At 39.3% G+C, this 26,063-nt stretch overlaps 2 protein-coding genes and 1 long non-coding RNA gene across 4 annotated transcripts in view; 1 reads left to right on the plus strand and 2 right to left on the minus strand.

Annotated features, from left to right (window-relative positions):
* The window catches only part of C14H7orf50 (chromosome 14 C7orf50 homolog), a 123,636-nt gene that overhangs the window by 47,942 nt on the left and 49,631 nt on the right, over positions 1 to 26,063 (minus strand). The gene's annotated exons all lie outside the window — the stretch shown is intronic.
* The window catches only part of GPR146 (G protein-coupled receptor 146), a 48,584-nt gene that overhangs the window by 12,897 nt on the left and 9,624 nt on the right, over positions 1 to 26,063 (plus strand). Inside the window, exon 2 of the mRNA XM_015642591.3 lies at positions 9,004 to 9,047. The gene's annotated coding sequence lies outside the window, so the exon portion shown is untranslated. The remainder of the gene's footprint in view (positions 1 to 9,003; positions 9,048 to 26,063) is intronic.
* Positions 1 to 26,063, minus strand: part of LOC117245139 — a 39,266-nt gene that overhangs the window by 11,086 nt on the left and 2,117 nt on the right. For both annotated transcript variants that reach the window (XR_004499416.1, XR_004499415.1), the window contains exon 2: positions 2,671 to 2,857. This is a non-coding gene — a long non-coding RNA (uncharacterized LOC117245139). The remainder of the gene's footprint in view (positions 1 to 2,670; positions 2,858 to 26,063) is intronic.

The raw sequence follows: 26,063 nt of genomic DNA on the forward strand, positions 1-26,063 counted from the left end.
CACACTGTTCTTACAATATGGATGACACAATGTAATAATTTTAATTTCTTCATTTGGAATGGTATCTGTCATATAGCTTATTCCTTCTGCCCTGATTTGCAGTATAACCCCCACAAATTACAAAAATACATTTATATTTTAGCCTTTTTAGATTTGTTCTATTTTTTGTTACTTTTTCAGGCCTTAAATCCTAGGAATGACTGAAAGAAGAAAATACCCTCTTATTTATCGATGCGAAAAGGGCATTTAGTATTCAATTTTTTTAGCTGCAAAATCAAATGCCCCCAATGGAACATAAAAAGGAATCAACATCAGACATACATTTCAAACACAAGTGACTAAAGAAAAAAGGAAAGAAATCTAATCTAAAATAAACCTACTTGCATAACAGCCTGTGCACAACCCCTTGAGATTTTAGAGTGGGATAAATACGTTTCAGACTGTGCCACTAATGTGACTTTTTAATGGTGTGAGAACAATAAACAAAACTTCTTAGAGATAGAGAATAAATGATAAAAGTCTGCTACACAATTTAAAGGCCAAAAGAAACAAATATCCATTGATCCTTTTCTTCCAAGAGTGGACATCTCACCAAACTTGGTGATGGATGCAAGAGAATCGAGAATGTTGGCACTTTTTCTGGACAATGAAGGAAAACCACAGAAACCAGAAGGAGAAGTAGCCAAGTTGAGCCACCACATTTGGCATATATTTATATCCTATAAATACACAGGCAGCATCTAAACAAGGATACAGTTGTCATTTCCTTTGTAAGAAAATTATTAGTTGTACTGTGCTAATAACACACTCTGAAGTAGGAAGGAATCAGAATCGATTTTCATGAAATAATACCAGAATGTGACTCCACACTTCAGTAATAATATTTTCTGCTGTAAATGTGCAACAAAGACATATGCAGCCCAAGGAATGGGAAATGCAGATCCAGGGAATTAAGCAGCATCTGGTCCAATCCAGTTACCAGCGAGGGCAGGGGAGGAGGACACGGGAGGACACGTTCTGAGCTACGATGGCTTACGCTGATAAGGGAACTGGCTGGAACTACTCCTTGGATGAGCTCATTTCATACTGTGAGCATGATACTATCACAGGAGTGCTTAAAATGAAAGCCAACACAGAGATTCCCGTTATTTTGCTTGACTTGGGGAAAAAAAAATCATTTACACTGAAAGCTTTGTCTTTGTTCTTATCACAAAGTGTGAGTTACACAATATGTCATCACAGGAATTGCACATCCTAAGAAAAAAAATCTTGATTTCATTTAATTTAAAACAAGACAGAACTGGGTCAATTTGATATACCATCATGACTGCTTTGTTTATCAACAAAGACCATGTACTATTGCCCATAACTCAATTTTAGGAGTATATTATCTAGCAGTTTTATAATCAAGATTGTTTTTACTGCTGGAAATTATATAAGCTTAGACAAGGATAACATTCAGCATTATCAACTGGGAGGCACCAGAGTTATGATTTCTAGGCACAAGTTGTAATTGGATTGGAAGGCAAAGTTCAAGAAAACAGTAATACTCTTGTGTATTAACAGAAGGCCTGTTCTGCTCTGTAGTGCACTACCCAAGGCCATTTCCTTCCTTAATATTAAAATTCTAATCAGCCTTCATTTCATCTGCAGAAATTTATGGCCAAGTCCAAGTTCTGTGTATAGATTTAGAAACAAACAGACCTGGAATATGAGAACCCAGCATGTTATAAATTCTCAATTCAACTATAAAAATCTGTACATGTAGAGGGGGAGAGTGTTGAAAACACACTGAGTTCCCCACTGTGCCACACAGTGAATTATTGCTATGAACCCTGCAAATGTCTGAGTCTCTAAATACATTTGTATTAATTCCAGATTTGATATTAAGATCCTAGATATCAAACCCTGAGGAAACTGGACTCACTGCAGAAGAAATGAAAATGGAGAATTATAACCACAAGAAGAAATTCTTCACAAATTTGCCTTCAGCAGTGCTTTCCAAACTGTGGGGCACTCGCTGCAAGCAATGTGCCTGTTTATTCTAAGTGGCTTGTAAGAGCTGCCAGAAAACCTGAGCATGTTCTCCTAAGCACTGCTGCCATTTAAGTCGGTGCCTTTGGCAGGATCTGGGTTTGAGGACTTCCAGAATACTGGAAAGTAAGCTGCTGCTTCTAAACAGAGAAAATAGTTAGCTCATTCAAACCCTTAGCTGTTGGGGTTTTTTTTGCTCCCAAGGAGACACCTCTGACTTGAGTATCATATCTCAAAATTAAGGCAACAGCAAAGAAAAGGAAAAGGAAGTCTGGGAAACGGAACAAAAGAATGTTTACTCTGCAAGGTAAATCAGGGAAATGGCCAGAAGGGCAGAATTACAAATCTAAATGCTTGAGTCTCCAAACAAAACATTAAAACATCAAGCTCACTCTTCAAAGAGCAGCCACAACCCTGAAGATCACAAGTGTGAGTGTACGTGTCATCTTCATGCCTCGACATAGCTCAAGAGTAGGTATTTATGTCAAAACAAATGGGTGGGCCACTGAGAACTGTGATGTGGCAAATCAACCACACCACTTCCTCCTTGTTACAAAATCCCATTCTTCTTTTCTGTCTCAACAACATGTTCAAGCCACCTCCAGCTTCTCCCTGCTCGAGCCCTACAGCACTCACCATCCTCTCCTCCAACTCCCTTCTGCAATCCTTCACCTCTGGTAGAAGGTGCAAACCTTCAAATCAGTAACCTCTGGTACTGACAGCAGACTGGAGGGCAGCTCTGTGTGCCAGCAGCAGGTTCCAGAGAGTGCTCTTCAGCCATCAGCTCTGCAACTCTGACAGAGAGATGTGTGAAATGGCAGCTCTGTGTGAATATAAATGAAGTCAGGTCAGACTACAAGGCTGGGACATTGCACAGTCTAATATGGGTTAAATCTTAGGGTGCATAAATAATTTTCAGTGACCATGTCAAAAAAAAAGGAAGGGATGGTGAAAGTGCAGGAAACTGCTTCAGCTGGTCATGGAACCACTGCTGAGGAATTCAGCCAAGTCCCTGGGCCGTAGCACTGCCTCCAGACACCAACACCAGCTTTTAAATCCAGAATGGCTCCACTGCCTTACGCTAAACTCAGAACCAATTTGTTGCAATATCCTGGGAGGGAGAGGAAATAGGAGGAGGAAAAGAAACCTCACTCAGTCCATGCAGTTTGGCAGTAAGTAGATTTGCAGAAAATCCATCAAGTAAAATTGCATGTTAATTGTAAGGTAATTTTCAGTATTTGAATACAATTTCCTCCGCACTTTTCCACTCCATAAGCCACACCTGACAATTAGAAGTAACTCTGTGGGTGCCCTCCCACTGATCCACCTGCACGTTATCAACACACAAATGCTGAATTTCCAAACTTAGCATCCTGCAGATGCTGCTCCAGCAGGTGCTGCTGGGGCTGCTTCTATTTCAGACTGCACAAGCAGTTCACTGACTGGCCAACAATGCCAAACTACATTTGGGAAAACATCCCAGCTCTCAAACTTTCTGTTTAGTCTCTCTGAGAATCTATGAATAATTAAATAAGAAAATATACAAAATATCACTACAAACAAGCAGAGTAGAAAGTGGAAGTTACAAATGTAATTAGATTATGACATTTATAAACTTAGTCATAAAAAAAAATTCTACAAATTAGAGCCTGTAAATGAATCTTCATTTATATAACAAGCAGTAAGAAAAATCTCACAGGACATATTAGCAATTGAGACTGACCTTCAGTGATGGGGTACACAGGCAGATCTTTTTGGGTGAGCTTTCATTTCTGCTGTGTCTCAATCTCTTCAATAAAAGAGTGGGTTTGCAAATGCTGGGGAAAGTTTGGGGGATTTTTTTTGTATTTAACAGACTACAGCCATGACAAAGACTGTATCCTTTTTTCTTTTTTTTTTCTTTTCTTATTTTACACATCTAAAGCACATGATCAAGTGTCTTTAGAAAGGATGTGGCAAAGCTTTTATTCTGCCTGCTTACTCTAGATGAGTTACTCTTAAAAAAATAATTTACAAAACAACAGAAAACCCTGCACAATTGATAAGCACATAAACTTCAACAGAAGACAAAATGCCAAAAATAACAAGGAGTTACGGGGTGCTGACACACCCTGTACATGTGAACCTAGAACTGGAAAGTTTAGTCTCATTTTAAAATGGACTAAATTAAGATTGCTCTAATGCAACAAGTTACAAAGAAAGACGCTGAACTCTGACATTAATATTTACTATTGTGGAGAGCAGACATATGGTAGTGAAGGCAGCATCTGCCACTTGGAAACCAGCTGAGAGACTTCAAACCTGGCACTTGAGCAAATCTGTGTGTACTATAATCTAACATAAAAATATTAATTGAGAAGCATATCAAGTTAGGCTTGTCAGCCTTAATATTTTCTGGTGATTTGAACGGGGCCAGAGAATAAGATAAGTATCTTTACAAATCCAGTTGGCTTTACTTCAAATGCAAAAGCTTGTTTCTAAGCTGCACAAGAGCAGGAGCCCTGTAAAATCAAATTTTGAATGCAAAGCCAACCCAGTTCTGCTCATCATCTTGTACTCTGAATCCTGTCTGCAGCAACAGTTTTTGGTGATCTCACTGTACTTCCCTGAAATACTGTACAACATACAATTATTTTTGTAAGAATTTGTTTTAGGTTTTTTTTGCATCAGAGCTACACTCATCTCAGGGACAATCTCTAATTTTTGTATTTAAAGTTTACATTAATGAAATATTTTCATTGGCACTGATAAACTAAAGATTACTGGAGCTTTCTTTGCAGCTTTTAGGGAGTTTTTTAATCAAGCTGGTCAGTATTCCCCATTTACCAGTGCAGATCAGCTTAATTTGTTTAGCAACTAAAACTTGGAGCAAACAACGGTATTTTGAAAACAAATACATCAAGTTAAATTAAGCTAGGGCAGTTGTGGTTCATCTGAATCATATGGCTCCAGATTTCAAATCTAAGCTAAGGAAATAGAGGTTATGACATCCTGCAGCTGCGACAAGTCGTGTTCATAAAGCAACATTAAATCAAGACCACTTGGCCAGTTCAGGCAGTTGCTTGTGTGGAAGTGAAAGATCCCATGAGAGCATTAAAAAAAGAAAGGTTCTGGTGTCCCAGCCAAACCCCCCTTCCTTCATTCAGTGCTACCAGGGACTAAGTTTCTTCAGAGCAAATGACTGTTGCCAAGTAATTGCTACTGATTCATTGACATCCAATAACAGGGAACAGGAATCAAACACTTGGCAAAACACAGGGGTGAGTAAATTACAATTGGCTGTCCTATGCTACACAAATGCCAAGTGCCTGTGCCTGCCCCTCTGTGCTCTGGTTTTCAGAAGGATCCTTTGGGTGATTTGATTCACCACATTTGATGCTCACATCAGCACAGGGACACATCAGTGGCAGGGAGAAGCAGCTGGAGCTTCATCGAGGCAGCGGTGTGGGTGCTGCAAGTTAGGGGCACATCACTACACAGATAAAAGTTTTTATTCAACAGAGAGTCTCAGGAAGGAAGAAAGGATTGGGACTGGAAATGTTATTTTCCAGTCTCTTGTTTTGTAGCATTCATCCCTGGAAGTAAGGGCAGGTGTGATGGAGCTCTGAGCAGCCTGGTCTGGTGTGTCCACAGCAGTGGGGCTGAAGTGGATGATCTTTTTAAGGTCTCTTAAAACCCAGGCAGTTCTGGGATTCTATGATTTTAAGATTTATTTATTGATACAATAAGGACTGAAAAAAATACCTGAGAGTCGGCATTTTCAGCTAGAGCAGATGGGAAAAAGTCTTTTCTAAAATTTTGTGAGGAAGTACCGGTGGCTGAAACAGAGGGACCACTCACTGCTCCCCTGAGTACCAGGAAAAAAGGTGCCTGTAGCTTTTCACTTTTTTTCTTGCTTTTTTTTTTAATTTTTTTTTTAGCAGAGAGGAAGCATGAAACAGTAGTACTGATTGGGGGGCTTCCATCACATTATCTGGATGCCAGTGTCATGCTGTGTAAACATGTGGATCCATTATACAATTGTTGGAAGCAGTGAATTCCAAATTTGATCTAGTGATAGGACTCCTGCTGTTTGGGAAAAAAAAAAGATGGGGTTGTGAAGCCACACAAGGAAAACATTTCAGACTTCTTAAAAAAAAAAAAAAAGAAAGAAAATGCAAAGCAGAGCATGAACAATCATGTCCTGGATGGCCTGCAGATCCCAGCCTCTGGAGAGTCCTGACACACAACAAAAAAAACACCTGAGCTCTTGGCTTTATAACTCTGTAAAGCTTAGTCCAGCCTGAAAGGATAAAAACATTTGCATAGAGAAAAATTCATGTCCACATGCAGAATACAAAAGATTTTCCTTGCTAAATGACAGTGTGAACCAGTGATTTATATCTTCTGGCACATTCCTTGTGCAAGCTACAGCCGGAGCTCTCCGGTATTCCCAGCGATGCTGGCTGGGGAAGGGAGTGGTACTTCTGTCTTCCTTTGCCTTGTGCTGCCAAAGCAGCACTTCTTCCTCTGTAGTACTTAATGGCCTAAAACACACGTTGAAATGAAGTCCTTCATTAGCTACATAGCTGCTCCTTATCACTTTCATTTTTCTTAATTATAGCACTGCAGAATTTTATGTTCTGATTCAGAATTCTGTATGATTAATACAACAGATGAATTATATTTGTTAGAATACAGAAAACAGGCCTCATGAATAAAAGGATAATTACACGTGACCTTTGAAATCGTACTCCATTCTTTAAGCTATCTAGAAATAACTGTTCATTCTGCCCATGCCACAATTTCATTTCAAACTGATTAACCAGCATTTTATTCCACTCAAGTTGCCTACATTAAAACAGAAACCAGTGAGTTCAGCTCCCAGCAAAACTGCAAACCCACTTTAAGGCTGTCACTACAGAACTTGTTATTCATCTCCACAGCCTTACAGACGTGAAGAGCCATGTGTATAGCTCAGCATTTCCATTATGATTCATGTTGGGATTTAATCAATCTTGAAACATTATTTACTACATAAAAGAAATTGTACTTCAACAGCAAGGATCAGAAAGCAAGAAAATCAATGCAGAAGGGCTACTGAGTAACTAAAGAGGAAAGCAGTGAGTCACACGTTATCCTTGGGAAGCTGCAGCAGGTCAGCAGTAGCAAAGCTTCTCTTTGGAGACTGTTGGGTGACCACAGAACCTTTCTCCAACCCAGCCCCAGGAGCTCTGTGAGCCCACAGCCATCGTCCTTGGAATGCAGATCTCAGTAATGCCCTTGCTATGCATATAAAGACACTTGTGCAACTTTGCCAGCTGAATTCAACAGTTTACATCTAACTCTAGTGATATTTATACCCACATGGGACACAACTAAAGCACTGAAGGACTGCATTACTCAGGGGGAGCCATCTCCTGCAGCCTATCCTTACACAGCTGGAGCTCTGGGAGCTCCAGATGTGTCACAGCTGTGTCCAGGTGGGACTTCAGCACTGAGAGGAACCAGGAGAAGCTCTCCACAATCAGTTTCTGCTCTAAGCACGGGACAGCTGTCCCACTATGTCCCTGAATGTGACTTAAATTCACATACAAGTATGAACAGAACAGCTGCTCCTTCTTTGCATGGATCTGTGCAGATTTATTTTTGTTCTTGAGGAGTGAGGTCAGCCATAGATTGGGATGAGCCAGCCACTACTGTAGGATTTTACAGCCACCAGAGTTGGTGTTGGGCATTTCCACCTCTGTGGCACATCACAAAGACACGTTAGCCATGGCAATCCCTTTCTCTCAAGATCAAGATTACATAAAAACAGTAACAGTTTGTCCTTCTATTTACCATTCTCCATCAAACTACGAAACTAAAATTGCAAGCAAAATACTGGCTGCACTGTTTGTTTTTCTTGGGCCCTTAAATGCCAACCACAAGATGTCAAACAGAGGGCAGAGAGAGGCCAAGGAGAGCTGGGGAAATGTGGTAGTAACAACCATAACTGGTGCTAAGAGTAGACAGAAAGTGCATGAGAGTGAGATCAGATCTTTTACAGACCAGCATTGCATCTCTCAATAAAACTTTAATACAAAAAAGAATGAAGTGGCACAGGCAGCTACCTTAAAACATTTTTTCCCTGATAAAAGTATTCTGCTTACCTCAAAATGCAGTCATAATTAAGTACCCTTGAACAAGTTAATCTTTCTTTTTAGGGGAAAACTCATTTACTCTTTGCCTTTCTCTACAAATATTACTGTTCAATCATTAATCTCAGCTCAAACCTCTTTAATTCCTTACATATGCCTGTTTATATTTTTTTATACTGAAATAGATATGGAAATTAGTGCTTTACTTGTTTTTTTTTCTCCTTTAGATAAGCTGCATCTGCATACTGAAATAGTGGCTACAAATTCTGAGTGGACAGATATATTACACTTCTTACAATGCAATAAAATATAATTCTCTATATTTTCCCCCATAGCATGCAAAGGAACAAACACATACTCAGTAAAGTGAATTAACATGACACTGTGTGCCAAATCCACCACTTTTTACAGTAACAAACCAAAGTGACATTTATTGTGGTTTCATATAACATGACAAATATTTCATATCGGGGTTGTTACATGTCAGTTTTAACCCACCAAGCATGACATTTTTAATGAGGAAAAGGAAGTTATGGTTCCATTTTTAGATCAATCTACAGCTTTTATTCAAGATCTTCAATTCACCTCACAAGTGTAAATAAAACCATCAGCCCCACTGTGAGACATTACAAGATCGAACACCACGAACAATTACGTTATAGATTTTCTAATCTGGATGAAAACACTGGGTATTGTAAATGCCACACAGAGTATAGGGAGATGCAAGACAAAAAAATTAAAGTGATCTATATTTACCAGATTGGATTGAATTTTGTTTTCATTTCTTTCAATCACCTAGAAATAACTGTTTCACCTTTTCTTTTTTTTTTTTTTCCTTTTCTCCTCCCAGTGGCTCCCTCTCCCAGGCTGACATTCTCCCAGGCTGCAACTCATGTAAGTAGAGCTGTAGCAATACAGTGTGATGATTATTATTGTGCATGCTTATTTCATCCATGTAAAACTGTGAAAATATTTTACCAAAACTGGGACTTCTAGACCTGATATTTATTTGTTTAAAAAGGACTGGATTACCAAGTCCTGGCTGAAGATGTAACTGAGATAAATGATATTGACTCTCAGCTTGTCCTTCTCAAAGATCACAAACCAGCCACCTGAAGAGTCTTATAAAGTTACATTCAATTTACTACATCTAGGCTTGTAAAATCTGGACTCTGTGGAAGTGTCCCATTGCCTTTGAGGCACACCAGGGCTCTTTGCCAGGCAGGGAAACCTCTGGAGAAACAGACTGAAGGCACATCAGAAGGTTTAATTTGTATTATGTCTATAAAATGCTTCCCAAGCCATGTGAAGAAGGAATGGAGGCTGCAGTGCCTTCCTGGGAGAGCCTTGGAAGCCCAAAACCCATGGGAATGTCATTAACAAGGGCTGATCAGGGATAAAGGGAAAGGCAAAGGCAAAGCCAAGCCCTTGTTGGCTCAGCAGGGAAGAGGCACCTTTAGGAAGGACTTTTAATCTAAACTTAATCTGTTTAGATTTAAAGGACACACACAAAACTTCATCTTGCCTTCTCCAAGTGGCCAATTAATTCCATTCATGTGAGCACTGATGGTGCAAACACCAGCAATGCTCTGAGGGGGTATTTGCACACAACAAAGGAACTGCTTGGGTACGAGGGGTGGCACCTGCTCAGCATGGAGAGGAACAGGGGACTTGTACAGCCCAGTCTAATGAGCAAAGGATGAAAAGCTAGGAATTATTTAATATTAATTCCAGCTCTGCCAGTACCAGCTGCTGTTGTTACTCTAAGCAGGTCACCTCATCTTTTTCATATTCCTCCTATGTACAATAAACATTTTGGTGCCCAGTGTCCAACTCCCAATTTAAAGTTTTAGTCATAAATGCACTGCCTCCCTTTACTTTGATAAAGTACAGTCAGCATCAATAGTAATACTTTTAAAAAATATCTTTCCAACTATTGTGAAACAGGAGCTGACTGTTTATGGAGTACTTATTTTTTATGTCAGTTTACCATAGGGCCTCTTTAGCCACAGGCTTACAGCTGGAGGCCCCAAGGCATTTTTTGGGAGTGGAAACTTTTTGAGTTCAGCTCTTAACAAATTTCCAGCCTGCAGTATGTTTTTCATTAGTCTACATGGTGTTATAATAAATGATGCACTTCCTCTTCCATTTTATGATTTTTTTCTTTAAACATGCAACAATTTTTCTGTGTCTGTTTTTTATTACTTTCAATATACTCAACCACACTAATCTTAGAGACTGTGTATAAAAACAGAAAGGATATATTGAATAAGATATCAACTACAGCCAAACAAGCTTTTAAGTTTAAATTCTTCACTGAAGGCCAGTCAGAAGCCCATTATATGTATGCAGCTCCACAGGCAACCATTCTTTTAGAGGATATGGTTAAAAAAAATATCTGTTACCCCAAAACCTTGAGTTGGTGTAAAAACAGCTCCTCCAACATATTCACCTGCAAGAAACTCAGCTAAAAAGTCTGATTCCACTGGCAGTTCTCCACTATATGTCCAACTGTGTTTTCCTGCTTAAATATATTTTTTAGATAGTTGATACACACACTTTTTTTAAGACAGTCTTCCTTCTATATTTTTGCCTCTCTCTGTAATTTTTAATAAGAAGGTATTCCTGGGGGCTGACAGCACCAGGAAAACCAGGCTATGCCAACAAGAAGAGATTCCAGTCAAACATCATCATGTCTGGCATACTGTGTTTCATTTACAAATCTTTGATTTCTAAATGAATGGCAGTTCAAAGTACACATGAAACAGAGATACTTTCTGCTTATGTACCTAGAGATTGTTAGAGATTAAACCACTTTTAATTAAAGACTTCAGCAGGTGTCAGTTCATGGTACTCTCTGGATTTGGTTTAAGATGTATGTTCCAGTTACCCAGCAGCACATTAAATACAAGCAGAATCAAAGAGATTTTCCTAAACAGAGCCAAGAAAAGCTACTTTGTAAGAGAGTTTGAAGTTTGCTACTACTGATCTGTCATTTATGGAATATCACATACTTACTTGGGAAACATTTTAGAACATTTAAAAAAATAAACAAACCCCCAGCAAACAGCCCCATGAGACAGAGCCCCAGGCCACACACAGCTTTTTAATTTCAGTGGGGTTTTGCTGTGTTTGCTCTGTTTACACATCTAATACCCAGAGTTAATTTGCAGTATCAGGGCCTAAACCAGATAATTTAAGAGAATTCTGGACTCAAAGAACAAGAGTTTAACCATGGAAATGGAATGACTGCCAAGTAATTTTTCTCTACATCATACTTAAGAGTGAGAGCAATATGAGGGGCACCCTGTTTCTCTATTACTGAAAGATTCTTCATTTCTTTTTTTAAAGGAAAGCCAAAGATTAATTTAAATCCATCTGATGAAAATACCTTAATATTTACCTTCATATTTTGTTGTAATATATAGTGAATTCAAGTGATTCCAAAAGTTATCCCGGATGCTTCTCATTTCAAGATGTTAAATATTGGCTCTCAGAAATTTCCATTACACATTGTCTGACAATATTTGCTGCTCTGGAGTACATGAACTGACTTTTAATCCTTACAGAGGTAATGATAATAAAGTTTGTAGAAGCTGGGCACAGGTGACATTTTAGAATTTCGTATTTATTGCAACTCCCTCCTTTCCAGGTCCATAAAGTAAGTGTAAAAAATGGTTAGAACTGCAAAATGTATAAATTCTCTCAATCCTTTCATCAGTTATAGCTACTCTCAGACTGGTCTCCTAATCACCCTTTAAAAATGAGAGCAACACAACATCTTGGCAGCAGTGTTACAGCTGACACCTGAGGACAGTAAAGGAGCACACCTGTAATCCTGGGATTTTATAACTGGTAAATCACAAACTGAAGTGCCAAAGCCAAGAGCAGGCCACTACAGAGCTGTGGGAAGGAGAAAGCGAGGGAGGCAGAGCCAGGGATCCACCAGCTGACACTCAGGGGGATGCAGGACAAGCAGGGGACAGAAGGAAGGCTGCTGAGCAGCCAGGGCTGTCACCTGCAGCAGTGAAGTTACCAGCCTACATCCCAAATGATGCTCTATGGAAGCCACAGCGTGGCTGCAAAGGGTAAAGGTGCCACAGGATGCTTAACATGAAAGCACAATTTTTGGAGCTTCAACTGATTCCAAAGGGAAGACTGAGCCCTCTTGTATAAACCAGCTTTCCCTTTTGCAGTTACTTTCCCCTACCTCTTTACTGATTACAAAATTGCACACAGAGAAATACGAAAATTAAAAAACTAGAAACCAAGATTTGTTCAACTGCTTCAGCACTAAGGTACAAATCTGGAGTAACCATGAAGGCTCAAATTACAAAATATCCACCAGTGCAACCAACAGTTACACAGGGCTCCTGAATTTTATCAAGTTGGCTACAGTGTAAAGAATCTCCCTCAGCCAGGAAGGAAAAATGCCTAAATTCAGGTGGGATCCTTTTGTGCAGCTATGGCAGGCACAGGTTACAAAGTGGGTCTTTGTATGGCTGCTCCACCTCCAGCTTTATTTGCTGGGAGCCTGTTATGTAACTAACACAAAAGAAAATAACCATTTCTGGGTTGTTTTCCTTTGCAAGCCCTGGGCTGCCAGGAGGAACTGAGAGAATTCAAAAGCAGCTTCCCTTCTGTTGCTCTTTTGGGTGTTTCTCTTTGAAGTGGCACCCTGAGTGGCTGCTCATTCACCAGTTTTGTAGGTAGCTTTTAAAGCAATACTTTCCACCCTTCAAGCTTAAGTACAGAAACATACAATTAATTAAGCCAAGTTAGTGGTGTTATTATTTCAGCCTTTTATTTCTACTTGGTGTCAGACTCTTAAGACGAAAGTACTCTTTGTAGTAGGATTTCAGACACTCTGGGGAAAATTATGAACTTTAAGACTAATCTGATCTGGTTCATGCAACACATGAACAATATAAGGAAACCATTTAGCTACTGCTTAAAGGAAAATTCATTCTAAAATCCAGAAATAAGAGTCAAACTTTGCAGTGTTACTGTGCTGTATTTAACTGATGATTTAACCCTTTGTTTTGACATTTTGCTATTTTTTTAATCACTTTTTCCCTGTCAAAAAAAGACTCAGCCTAAAATATGGAATTTTTGCAAAGTAGATTTCCTGGCTAGGAAATCTTTGGTAACAGATAAATGAACCACTAACCTGCCAAATGGCTTTAATGGAACAAAAATTGTATCTATTGCTGCTTGTAATTGTAGAGGCCAAACACCACATTATTGGTTTCCAAATATTTTCCTGGTGTGAAATGTTTGTAAACCAATCTCTTGCACTGCTGCCAAACTCCAGGAATGTTCTCTAGGATGGTTTCAGTCCTTAACAAAAAAATAGAAATTCCCACATCATTAAGAATTACTATGGAGAAAAGATCTCAGTGAATCTGTCTGACTGTAATGGCTCACTCCCATTTCTACACACTGTATATGTTGTTTATTTTCATTCTTTGACCATGATATTTTATAGCCATAATTATCTCCTTTTTTATAATACAAACAGTCCAATTTTCATTCATTAAGGCAAACATTTTCTTTGTATTCTTCCTCTGTTTTTTTCTTCCCTTTAAGATTTGCTATGAACAATAAATACAGTAGATTTATGCTGTCAAAATACCTCTTGGGGTAGAGATTTATTAATGAATTGTTTTTTCACATGAGCATAGATCAAAAGTGGCAATAGTAAAATGGACAGCTAGAGGAAATGATACTTTAACTACATTTCCATTCTCCATAACCTTTAGAAGAAATCTATGTTCATACAACCTCATCTTCAAAGATTTTTGTGCAACAATTTTCTCCTATATCTGGAAGGCTTGAAGAAGTAATGTGCAGTCAAGCAGATTTTAGAAGCTGGTAGCACTTCATGGTCAGCTGGCTGTGAAATCCCACTCACTAATACAGTCTGGAGCTTGCAAACTTGGTGCTTTACAACATTTTTTCAAAGGGTTGAAGGGTGGGAAGACTGCAGCCAAACATTCATTAATGAAGACAGTAATACCCTGGACATTTTCCTTTGCTTGTGCTTTCTCCTGTGCTGCAAAGTGAGCTGTAGTGCCTTCAGCCTGTCCTGTGAGCTTCATAAAATACACCCAGAGGGTTAAAGCCCTTCCTCCCTCCTCCCACCTGAGGGCTGCAAAGGGAAGAGCTGCTGAAAGCCTGGGAAGAGGAAAAGGTCAGGAGCTGTGTATTATATCCTGTATGTTTGGATTAGCCCACAATAGCTAAATAAACTGATCTGATGCCTAATGACATTTTCAAACAGTAGCTAATAAAATTAGCAGAAGTATGCAGAGACAAAAGATGCACACAGACACACCAAGAAACATCTCTAATACATCCGCACAAGCAATGACCTAAGAGAATTTCAGCAGTTTGGCCACAGCAATCAGGGTTAAATATAAAGGAACTCAAGGTAAAAAACCTGCTGACTAGAAAAGACAAACACTCCTGCCTTTCCCATTATTACCACTCTATTGATATGCAGCTATCAGGTTTTTTGCACAGAACCATGTTTTTGAAACAGAATTGTGATCTTTTCGAAATTAAAAAAAAAGGCATGCTACTGACATGAACCACAAGCTTAGAATACTTTGGGAAAGCTTCTGTGTATTAGCAGGGTTAGCAGGTCTGAGGGATTTTCACTAAAAATCACATGAGGATCCCGAGTCACATCAGCAGAGGAAGGAGCTGAGATGGAGGAGGTGCCACCCTCTTTCTGGTGGCCCTCAGCAGAAAAGAGGCTGTGCCAGGGCTGGACCACATCCAGCTTCCACAGCCAGTTTCACCAGAGCTGCTCTGGAACGGCCCTCGGGGAGAGCTAGGTGAATTCCTCAAACCAGACACGCTGGTTCTGAGGAATGAGTGTATGATTAATGGGGTTGCAGTACTGCTACAATTGTGGTCGCCTTTTTAAAGTTTTCCATCAAAGTTCTTGCAACCTGGAATACTGTAGCAGATGAAAAATGAAAGGGACTCAGAGCTGTGCCCATATAAAAGGCAGTGCTAAAGCAACTAATCTAAAATTTGCAAATAAGTCTTGCTTACCTCAGCTGATTTGCACATTCAGTTTCATATTTTTTATGCAATTACCAAAGCATTTTCAGACTTGTAATGACCAAATATGAACTTGCTGAATATTCACACTAAGGTGAAACAGAAATAAACAGATCTTGAATGAATCCCATTAAAAATGCACCTTGCTTTGCACATAAAACAGTGATACTGAAAATGAGAAGGAATGGCAGTGGGGATTGGCTTCATGCTGTGCAATGAACCAGGAGATCTCTGTCCAGAGTCTCTATCATGAACCACCAACTGCTTGCATTCCTTTGAAGGTACCAGCCTAAGATAAAAGTATACTGAGGAATATTTGTGATAATCCTTTGTATGAATAACCACTCTTTATAGACACTCTGCACATGGGTATGAAGGGCTGAAATACAGCCACTAATTCACTAATATTGTAGTGATGCTTCAATGAAACCACTTCAGCTCATAAAAATAATGCTCTGGCAACCACAGTCCTGAATAACTACTTTCACTTTAACCTTGTGATTTGTTTAATCCACCCGAATCCCTGACTCTTCCTAAGTTACTGCACAGAGCACTCCTGAAAGGTGAACTTCTAGAAGTCATTATAATGTTGAACAAAATTGAACAGAACTTTGTTTTGTCTTATTTAGATTCTGTAAGTAAAAACTCTTACCAGAAATGTCTATCTAGTTAGATGTAGCAGCACATTAGGGACATCAGCACCTTAAACATACAGTGACTAAAAACATCTGAACCACTACAGATTATTCTGTAAACAAAACCTGCACTGTTCACATCCCACTTTCATATTAACAAAATTACCCGTAATGATGAACTTCAGGGCTGTGCATTAACTTTATAGAACCATCAGCTATGAGAGACATATTTGGGGTAAAATGGGCAGGGAACTGCCATATTTAATTCAGTGTATGAATCAAGCCAAAAGCACTGAACAGTACACTTCATCTGAAAATTAATCTTGTGAGGAGACCTCCAAGGCTTCTGTGATCCCTGCTGCTTAGTGGTGACAAATGAAAACTGCCTGATGTTCTCTCTGTGTCTCTCATGCTCATACCAGACACCTGTCCAGCTGAACCTCTACCACATGCACAGCAAAAATAGTTGGCTTGTGCTTAAAGGTGTTTTAATTTTCCTGGCAGGTCACAGAAGAGGCTCCACCTTCACTGAGGTTTGTGCTTGCTGACTTTGCAATAAGGCAGAGTTAAAAAATAAGTCACTAAAGTAAACCTCAACATTTCCCTCAGTCCCCTTGCTGCTGTAAGGCTAGGACCAAGTCTCAGCACAAAACCCCATCCATAGATCTGCCCATGGATTCTTCATTTATTTTAGGACTAATGTCATTTATGTTTGATAAGCAGAAGCATATCTTAAACTTTACTGCTCTGGTGAGGCTGAAAATCACATGTAATACCTGAAAAAGTTCTACTAAGTATGGATATTGTTGAAATGTGGACCTTAATAGTCAAAGCACAACAATCTTATCTGCCCCACAAGTTCCCCAAGTAACTCCAGGTGATTGGCTACCACTCATTACTACAAGCTGTAGTTACACAGCATAATTGTGCCAGAGATTTGATATCTCTACACTCAAACAAACACTGTGGAAAGTCTGCTGGACAAACCCCACCAGGAGAATGGAAAAAGTATTAGGTTGTGAGCACTGCAGCCTGAAAGAAGTGATGGACTGGCAGGGCCTATCAGAGCAAGCAGTTGCCTCTATAAAACCAGGAGAGCAGCAGACTCCAAGGAGCCACATTATTGCCTCCTGCTCTCCCTGGAGACCAAAGGAGTGCAATTCCATCTCACAATCTCTGCTTTTTTTTTTTTTTCCTACAAAAAGCTGATATGCTAAAGTTTATGAGGTCTGAGTTTCAAAAGGAAAGCACACTTCCCCTTCAACTGCATGTCCAACTGTCACTGGTATTATCAAATATAAATCAGCAACACCGTTTCTTCTCCGTGTTTCAAAATACAAACCATACATAACGGCTTAACCAAATTAGTGATAAGTATGAAATAATACAAACCATAAAAAAAGGAAAAGTCATCATCCTGGGCTGTCCCACACTGTCTCCTCAAAGAAGTATTACTTCAGAGATTAAAGAAGTGCTTGTTTATTTAATAATTTGACCAATCTCCAACAATAGAAAATCTAATGGAAAATACTTGCATGGGACCTACAAGAAGAGCTGCTGTGTGACAGACATTGCAGATAGAGATTTGGGGGGGTTAACTTTAATATAAACAATAGAAGCTTAGCCAAAGGGAACTAAAAACCAATTGAACTAAGCAAATACTTAGATCATAAATTCCAACACTCAAAAAGTTCTAAGGTGATAACCTTAGAGCCTAACTCAGAGTCCTGTTGTGAAGTCTTAATTTCTAAGAAACTGCAAAATTAAGAATAAGCAACTAATGGTATAAAATAACAAAATACATTTATGTTACATACTCCAAAGAAGATACATGTGCTAACATGAATGATAAATTATTCATTCATTTTATGGATCAGCTCCTTTATAGTTGAGAAGTAAAATCATATATTAAACTTTCCTGCTTTGGGGAGGAAGGAAAACACATAAATTATTTCTTCATTACAGTTTAAAAAGGCAAATTATTTAAGGACTATTTGTATTCAAGCTAAATAGACAGAATCATGATGTTACAGGCTTTTTATTCAAATGCAAAGAATTTACATTTACCTACCACCTCATTAAAGTCAGATGATAAAGCGGCACCATTTTCCTTACATGATTATTTTCCCCCCCAATTAAAATGTTTTTTCTGAATGCTTAAAAGAATTCTGAGGTTTACAGTATTTTTCAAAGCTCACATTGGCTCTTTTCTAATGTTGGTAACTGTCTATAGTCTCCAGAGGCCAAGAGGATGTTGCAGGGTTTTGCTGAACAGCATTGTGTTTCTGAGGTGGGGGGATGTGACTGCCGGCATTCACAGCTGGGAGGAGCCGCTCTGAAGAAAATCACATCTCGCTAACATAATATTTTTGTCAGCTTGGCTCATTCTGCTGTGGGTCCGTGACTCTGTTAATGTGCACAGAATAGCTGCTCTGATGGTCAAATCCTTTTCCTGTAGCAAAGCTCTCCGGGTTTGATGCAGCCGCTGTTTGTCCCCCGTTACGTAATGACACCAAAGGCTGAAGTGTTCCCTGAACCGCAGCGTGTCCTTTCCAAAACAGAAAACAGACCTCTCCAAACCCTTTCACAAGCAGGGCAGGGTACCCAGCACCGTGCCCAGGGCAGGATCAGGCCCTGGCTGTGCCAGAGCTCCAGCTCTGTGTGGCTGCAGCTTTAGGGGATTATGAGCAGGGATGTACAGGGCAGTCACACAGCCCAGTGTCCAGTGCCACGCCAAGGCCACTGCGGCTCCCCTGTACCCTGCCACAGAGACACTGCGCTCTGCTGAGCTCACTAAGGGTCAGCCTTGATGGGCAAAATGCTTCTGCCAGACATCAAGGGACAGCAAGGCACTGCCTCCCAGGTGAGATTTTAAGCAGTTCTCCTTTTAGATTGTTTTCAGATTTTAAGAGCCTAGAAAGAATTTACATAAATGCATCTAAGCCTTGGATGAGTAAAAATGAATGGTGCCGGCATTAGAAAACAATGTTTGGTTTTTAGATAACAGTTCTTTAGGGAAAACATTGCTGTTTGAATTTGTCACGCTCCCACTTTTATCTGGTTGGCCAAAACAAAGCTACAGTAGCTTTTCTTGTGCATATCAATTTTCATGCACATTAGTCTAGATTTATCACTGTTGCTTTAGGTAATAACTGTGCTTTAATGTTGTATTTTGTTTATTGCTCTGAATATACAAGATCTCTATGTTTCTGTATATTAAATCTAGAAGCATTACAGAAGAGAAGTAGTGGAGAGGAATTGGTCAAAAGTTAGTCCAATTAGTTTTTGAGACCCTTATGGATCTTTTATTCATAGGATAGTAAAAAACATGCAGCAAACCATACTTTGAAATATTACTGCAAAGCAGACACAGCAGTAACTAATTAACTAATTAATCACAATTAAGTTGCATTTTCATTTATAAGAGAAGGTAAGCCAAAGGCAAACTTCAAGGCACTAAAAATTTCCTAACTGCTTTCAGCAGAAGCTTTGAATAAGCAGAATGACTGCTGTCCTTTCAGCCTTCATAGCATTTTAACTACACTAATCACTGCGATTTTGCAAATCTGTTTTCTACTGTACATAGCAGAACACCTACTTTCCCTTAGGGTTCTGTCAGCTGAATTTTATGTTGTTCTGATAGAAATGCTAAAGCAGCATTAAAAGCAGCACCCTATTTGTCATGCCAGCATCACACCCAGCACGTGTTTGATTGGCTCCATCATTTAAGTCTGAGCACAATTCCATGGATTTCTACACAAGTCAGACTGATTCTGAAGTGATGCAACAAAGTTAAACAAATGTCTGGTCAAAGTGATTCATGGAAACATCAGTGTTTGTGATTTGCACATCAGACTAGTTCAGCTGAACTCCTGCATGCAGGATCTGATAATCAGATAAGAGGTTATCAGAATATTCTGCATATTTTCCACAACAGCCACAACAAGTATGGCTCATTTAAGTGAAGACAGACCAGCAGACTCCAGTGGCCTCCCTACAAACTGTGCTTTACTGTTCTCAGTACCCAGTGCCTGTGTGGGCTCTGTAAAAACAACCATTTATCAATCATTAGTAAGAAACTGGCTCTCTGACTAACTAATTACTCCTCAGGTTTCCACCCATTAGCACAGGAGGAAGCAGACTATACATTTATTTTTGTGGTAGGTTGACCTCAGCTGGGCACCAGGTACCCACCAAAGCCACTCTATCACTCCTCTCTGTGGCTGGACAGAAAATAGAAGAAGAGGGAGAGATCACTCACCCATTACCATCCTGAACAAAACAGACTCAACTCACAGAAAAATTGATTCATTAACCATCAAATTAGAGTAGCGTAGTGAGAAATAAAACTGAACACCTTCCCAGAAGCTTGTCATGCAAACCCAATATAATTTTACATATCAGGGCTCCTGAAGTAACAAAGATGCTTCAGAAGTCCATTTTGCTTCCTCAAGCAGGCAGGACTTATTAAAAACAGCATGTTACCTATGAAGGACACTAAGAAATCTCTATGAAAAGTCTGTTCAAATTTTTAAAGAGTTGATTGCTGTATGGCATGTGAGTGGATACCCTGCAGTTAGTAAGCACTAGTATTTATTTCCATGTCATTAATGTGGCTGTAGTTCCAAGAATCTGCACAAATCCTAACCATGGTTTTCCAAATACCATGGAATGGATGCAATGTGGGCAGCAGGTGGCTACTGGTAGTAGACTCCAGGTGTAACTTCACAGATGATTTTATAATAGCAGGCTTTAGGTTTAAAAAGTCCAGGTTTACAGAGGTCTCAGACTCTTCTAGACATTTCTTCCCACAAAATTGCTTTGGGGTGTTTTCTGCCCTTGGAAACATTTGTCCAGCCTGGTATTGGCCTGGAAAAACACCATCCATTAAAGAGTACCTAAGGAAGCATCCCCACCCACAGATCTGTGGAAAGATAGCCAAGGACTCAAATGAAATCATCAAATACACAAACCTGTCAAACTCTTTGTCAGCATCCCAGAACAGAACGTGCTAAGGGTTATTTTCAAGTTTGATATATACATATAGCTGTAATGCAGAGTCTTAGAAAAAACTGAGTTTATTGGTAGAACATTTTGATGACTAAGGGATAAAAACCTGTCACTGATAAAGTGGAGTGAGGAGTGGCAAATGGCAAGAAAAATCAGAACTCATTCATGTCAGAAAGATGCTTCAAGCCTGTGGTAAATGCAAATTCTTATTCTAAATCTTACCATCTAATAATAACCAACCTTAGATCAGCATTAATTTATACCAGACCCCCTAGAATGCAAATTTAAAGTCTTTGATTCAGACATTATAAATGGAATAAGATGTAATCAGTAATTATGCAAGTTCATCCAGGAGGCAGCTAGAAAATGCTATTTCCTTCACCAAACAGGGAAAATTAAAAGCCACAGGAGTGTCAGGAACAAGATGTCTCAGACTTGCCAGCAATTAACAAAAGATATGTTTATCTCCAGCGGATGTGACAAATTTTGAGGTCATTTCAGCCTTAGTGCAGCTCTGCTGAGGGCTGATTTTTCCCTTCAAACTCTAAACTCAAACCAGTTTTATAGTTCTTCTATATGCTATCTGCTAAAGAACTATGTAGATATTTCTACTTTTACTGGAAACGTGGTCCCTGCGGTCAGAGTCTGTTCCACAGGAGTTTCCTCCCCAGCCAACCTGATGGTCTGATTGCAAAGTCACCAAGTCAGCTTTCACCAGTGTTTCTAATAGGAAACAGCATTTTGTTATAGTTTCCAGGAAAAGTACCATCTGTGCCTCCTGTCAGTCTCTGCAACTGGCACCAAAAGATCTGTGGGGAATGTTTCTGTTCTGCCAAATTTCAGCAGAGCTCCCTGCCACAAGCCCTGAGCACGGCTGAAGCTGACAAACAGTGGGGGAAGATAAGAGCTGCTGTTTCCACCCTGCCAGCTCACCAGGCCAACTCATTTACAGAGTAATTCCAGCACAGTCCGTGCACCTTTGACACTCTCTTCCTGGAATAAATTCAGTCAGCAAAGCCCAGAATTGGTGTAATTTGCATTAATTTTGATTGGTGAGAATCTGTCTTCTTTACTGGAGTGATGCTGATTTACATGAACCAGAAGTACAAACTTTCCTTACCTGGAAGCTGGGCAATTCCAAAATGCTGGAAATGCAGAGATCCAGGCACCTGTGTGCAAATGAGGTGCCTGGATCAAAGGCTGTGTGCAAAAGACCTGTTTGCACTTTTTAAAGACATTACCTAAATGAAGAATTTTACCATAAAACTGTCTTTTATATTATCTCAAATATTAAAAAGACTTCAGAAGTTTCTACAGTATGATGATCTTTACATAAAAAAATCCAAATATATAAGTTTCATAAATTTTTCTTCCCAAACCAGTCTCAACTGACTTGTTACTCTACAGTTTAAGTGTCTATAGATACTGGGTGCAAAACTCCTTATTATTTAAACACTGATTATTGCAAGTTATGGAAAATTTATTCATGAAATCACCCACTTAGTCTATTCCTGAAGTCAGAATAAATAAGTGAAATGTTTTCATTAAAAACAGTGGGATAAAGTGTCTACTAAGTGCCAGCTGCTCTGAACATCAACATCACAACAGTAAAGATGCCTTCTGAAGGTGTCTGTAACCCTTGTTAGATCCACTGAGTTGTACTTCATACAAAAAGAAACTGCAACTTACATTCAGTTTTAAACTGAAGGGAATTATTCGCCTGTGTGCTCTCCCAGAAACTGAAATTTTCTGTATTTTTTAATTAATTCTTTTGGTTTCTGTGGCTCACCAGTTACAAGCACTCTGAAAGTTCTCACAAAGGTTAATTTTTTTAAAAAACTTTGTTTTCAGTGAAGCAGTTGATAGAATTAATATATATATATGTAACAACTTTCAGTCATCTTGACACTGAATGTTATTTAAGGGTGTTGCTACTTAAAGTAGGACAGCTACACCGAAATTGGTTTCCAAAGGCTCTGAAATATGGAGCAGAACTGCAGCAGTGCTAACTGGCTGTTCAGCACTCTGAATGGCACCATCTACTCTGCTGATGCTTAAAAGCTGTCACTTCTTGTATTCCAACTGGTCAGCTTTATAAAATCCAGAACTGGGAGCACCTTACGTAAGCTGATTTTCTAATACTGCATTCATTCTAATTATTCCTGTTATTTAATATGCCATAGGTTCCTGGAAGGGAATGTGAATACTATGAAAATTACTCAGGTTTTGTTTTGCATATAACTTAATCTTTTAAAAAAGCATTATCTAGTGGATATTTGAGCATCTCCAAATTGTATCTCATGTCAGGATCCCTGGCAGCTAAGGCCTACAGATAGATGAATACAGGTAATCACAGTGTAAATTCATTCAGTCTGATGGAATCCTCACCTTTAGAATGTAAAGTAAGGTATTTCACTTTCTGCTGAAAAAAGGGACAAAATCTTTAAGTATTAGAAGTTGCACTGTTCCCTCTGTAGTGAATTCTTTCTCGCTGCACAGAAACATTAAAAAAGAAACAGTAAGTCATGTTTTCCATATAGAAACTCTTACAGAATTCAGTGATAAAGCTAAGTCAGGAAGGGGTGGAGCAGCACATCAGTGCCACTCATCTTATGCTGGGACAGGGAGAATTTAACAAAACAAGGCTGAGTTTATGGAGTTAACCCGTGCAGAGCCCCTGGTGCAGCTGCTCCCCAGCAGCTGCCAGGAGGGCACAGCCACTGGCAACCCAACTCCCACAGAGGCTCCACTGCAAAGAAATAAACAGCACAAAAAAGGAGGATTTATCTAGAGTGGCAGATGTGCCTGGCAGATAACATCTGTGCCTAAGCAAGGGACTCCTCCCACACAAATCTTTAGGGGCTGCTGGGTTATCTCCTTTCCACAGAACTTCTATCCCATGGTAGTTGGTTATTACAACCTTCCAGAGCACCGTGACACTACCACTCTGCAACAGATCTAAAGGGCTCTTAAACACAACTTTTAGTGGTTTTGATTATGATTTCCAGAGTAGCTGATCTTTTTTGTCTTCCTTTATTAAGTATATTATCTGTTCTCATAAGCTTGAAGCTGCTTAGAAATTGAGGAGAAACTAAATACAATTACTCATTTCTGATGGATACACACATTGTTCTGAGCAACCTTCTATCAACTCTAAAAATAGAAGAAAGTTCTGCAGTTCTAACCTATTAGAGAATATCCACATCCTAAAAAACCAGCTGACCCAGATACCCTAAAATCAAGTTTTCCTCCTTCTTCCAAACAAAAAGCCCATCTGAACTCATTTCTTGATGCTTAGTGACCCATGGCAGCAATTTGCAGGCTTATTTTTGACATGGCCTTATATGAACTCAAGAGAACAATCTAAGAACAATCAAAAAGCCGAACAATCAAAAAGCCAAACAATCTAAACAGAAACCAAATGTGCAGCTGACATTGTTAATAATTATATTACGATAATAATTTTACACATTTTTATACATTTAATAATAACAGTGATAAATAACAGGAGGTCAAAACAGGAGGGAAAAAAGCATCTATTTAGCAGGTTGCCAAGAGGCCAGGGCAGTAAGGAGATTATCATGGCACAAGTGGGATGTGAATCACCAGGTAGCTGCTATACAGATGATTTACCACAAAGATGGTGCTTACAGAATGAGAAGATAAACAAGTGAGACAGAGGTTGCCAACATCTGTGGAACAATAACAAAGGTCACCCAGCAAGTGAGGGGGGGCCCACAGGAAGGAGCTCTGAAGACAACATATATTCAGAATTTCTGGAAAAGCAACCTCAAAGGGCAACCAAAGCAAAATGCAAAGAGCAGACTGAGGAACACTGGTATCTCTGTATTCGTGTAATGTGCAATGGAAATGAACCCTATCAGTTCTTGAGAATGCAAGCTTTATTGTTGAATCAAAATACCAAAGAACAGCCTGAGATGTCCCACAGTGAAGTCACAAAGTAGAAGTGAAAGTGTGTCGTGCTTGGAAGCCCTGTCATACGTTGGATATGATACTGTGTGGGTGACATATGAGCAAGCAGCAATGGGAGGTACAATGTTAATCGTAAGGGAATCATCAGGGAGAGATAAAGAGCAAAACATTGGCCAGGCAGATGTGAAACTGAAGGAGTATTTTAAGAAACCAGGACATGTACATAAGAATTGATGCATGGATAAAAGGAATGTTAAAGGAAAAACACTGGTCCAGGGGAAAGCTATAGAGCTGGAAATGGCTTCACAGCACTCAAATTGTGCAGAATTAAGCAGGAATAGGCAAGAGCCGGGTTATATAAGTGAAAAAACATGGGTTTAATTTAATTATTAATTATTGTTATGCTGCTTCTAAAGCAAGCTACATAGCAAAGGGAAAGGGTTTAGAAAACCAAAAGCTGTGCCGAATGAAGGGTGAAATCAGCGGGACCAGATGTTTGGGTAACTGCTCTTCCACGAGTTCACTTACCACGAAGGGCAAACCCCTTGTTCCCTCTTTCAACTGACCTACTCTTGCTTTTTGATTTGTCCTTTTTAAAATATCCAACATCAGCTTATTATATTCAATACTACTTCATAGCAATTATCCCTGCTGTTTGATCATGCCTTCTTTCACCTTACATTGCACTGAATTAACCACATTATAAATGGAACCAATATCAATTATGAACTTCCCCCTGCCAAACTGGTCAATGGTTGCACCACAAAGACTTAAATGACAGGGTTGAAAGTGGCTTGTTTTTCAGCCCAGTCCCCAGTATCAAGCAGGATTTTCTTCTCCACTCATGTTAAAAGCTCATTTTATCTGAGCTGTATCATTACATTATAAACAGCAGCAACTCAGCAACTGCATGAGAAAAGGGTATTCTGAAACCTACTTGCCTGCACTGCTGCAGTTTTTTCCCCCCTTGCTTCTAACCTGAGATATTTAGTTTTATTTTTCTGTATATCCAGCCTTCAAGTCATTTGTTAATCCCTGTGGTATGTATATAAGCTAGTAAGCCTAGAGAAATGCCATGTTAGACTGAGAAGTAACAACAATGTGACACGTCACTCTCCAGCACTTGAGAATTCACTGTGTTCCCCTTGATGTACAGCTAATTTTAAGTTTGTTATTTTCCAGAAATACTGATCACACACTACTTAAAGTTTTAAGAATCAATCCATAAGTAATATTCAGCATGATGCTTTCAAAAAAG

The sequence above is a fragment of the Parus major genome, chromosome 14, assembly GCF_001522545.3.
Source record: "Parus major isolate Abel chromosome 14, Parus_major1.1, whole genome shotgun sequence".
Taxonomy (NCBI): Eukaryota; Metazoa; Chordata; class Aves; order Passeriformes; family Paridae; genus Parus; species Parus major.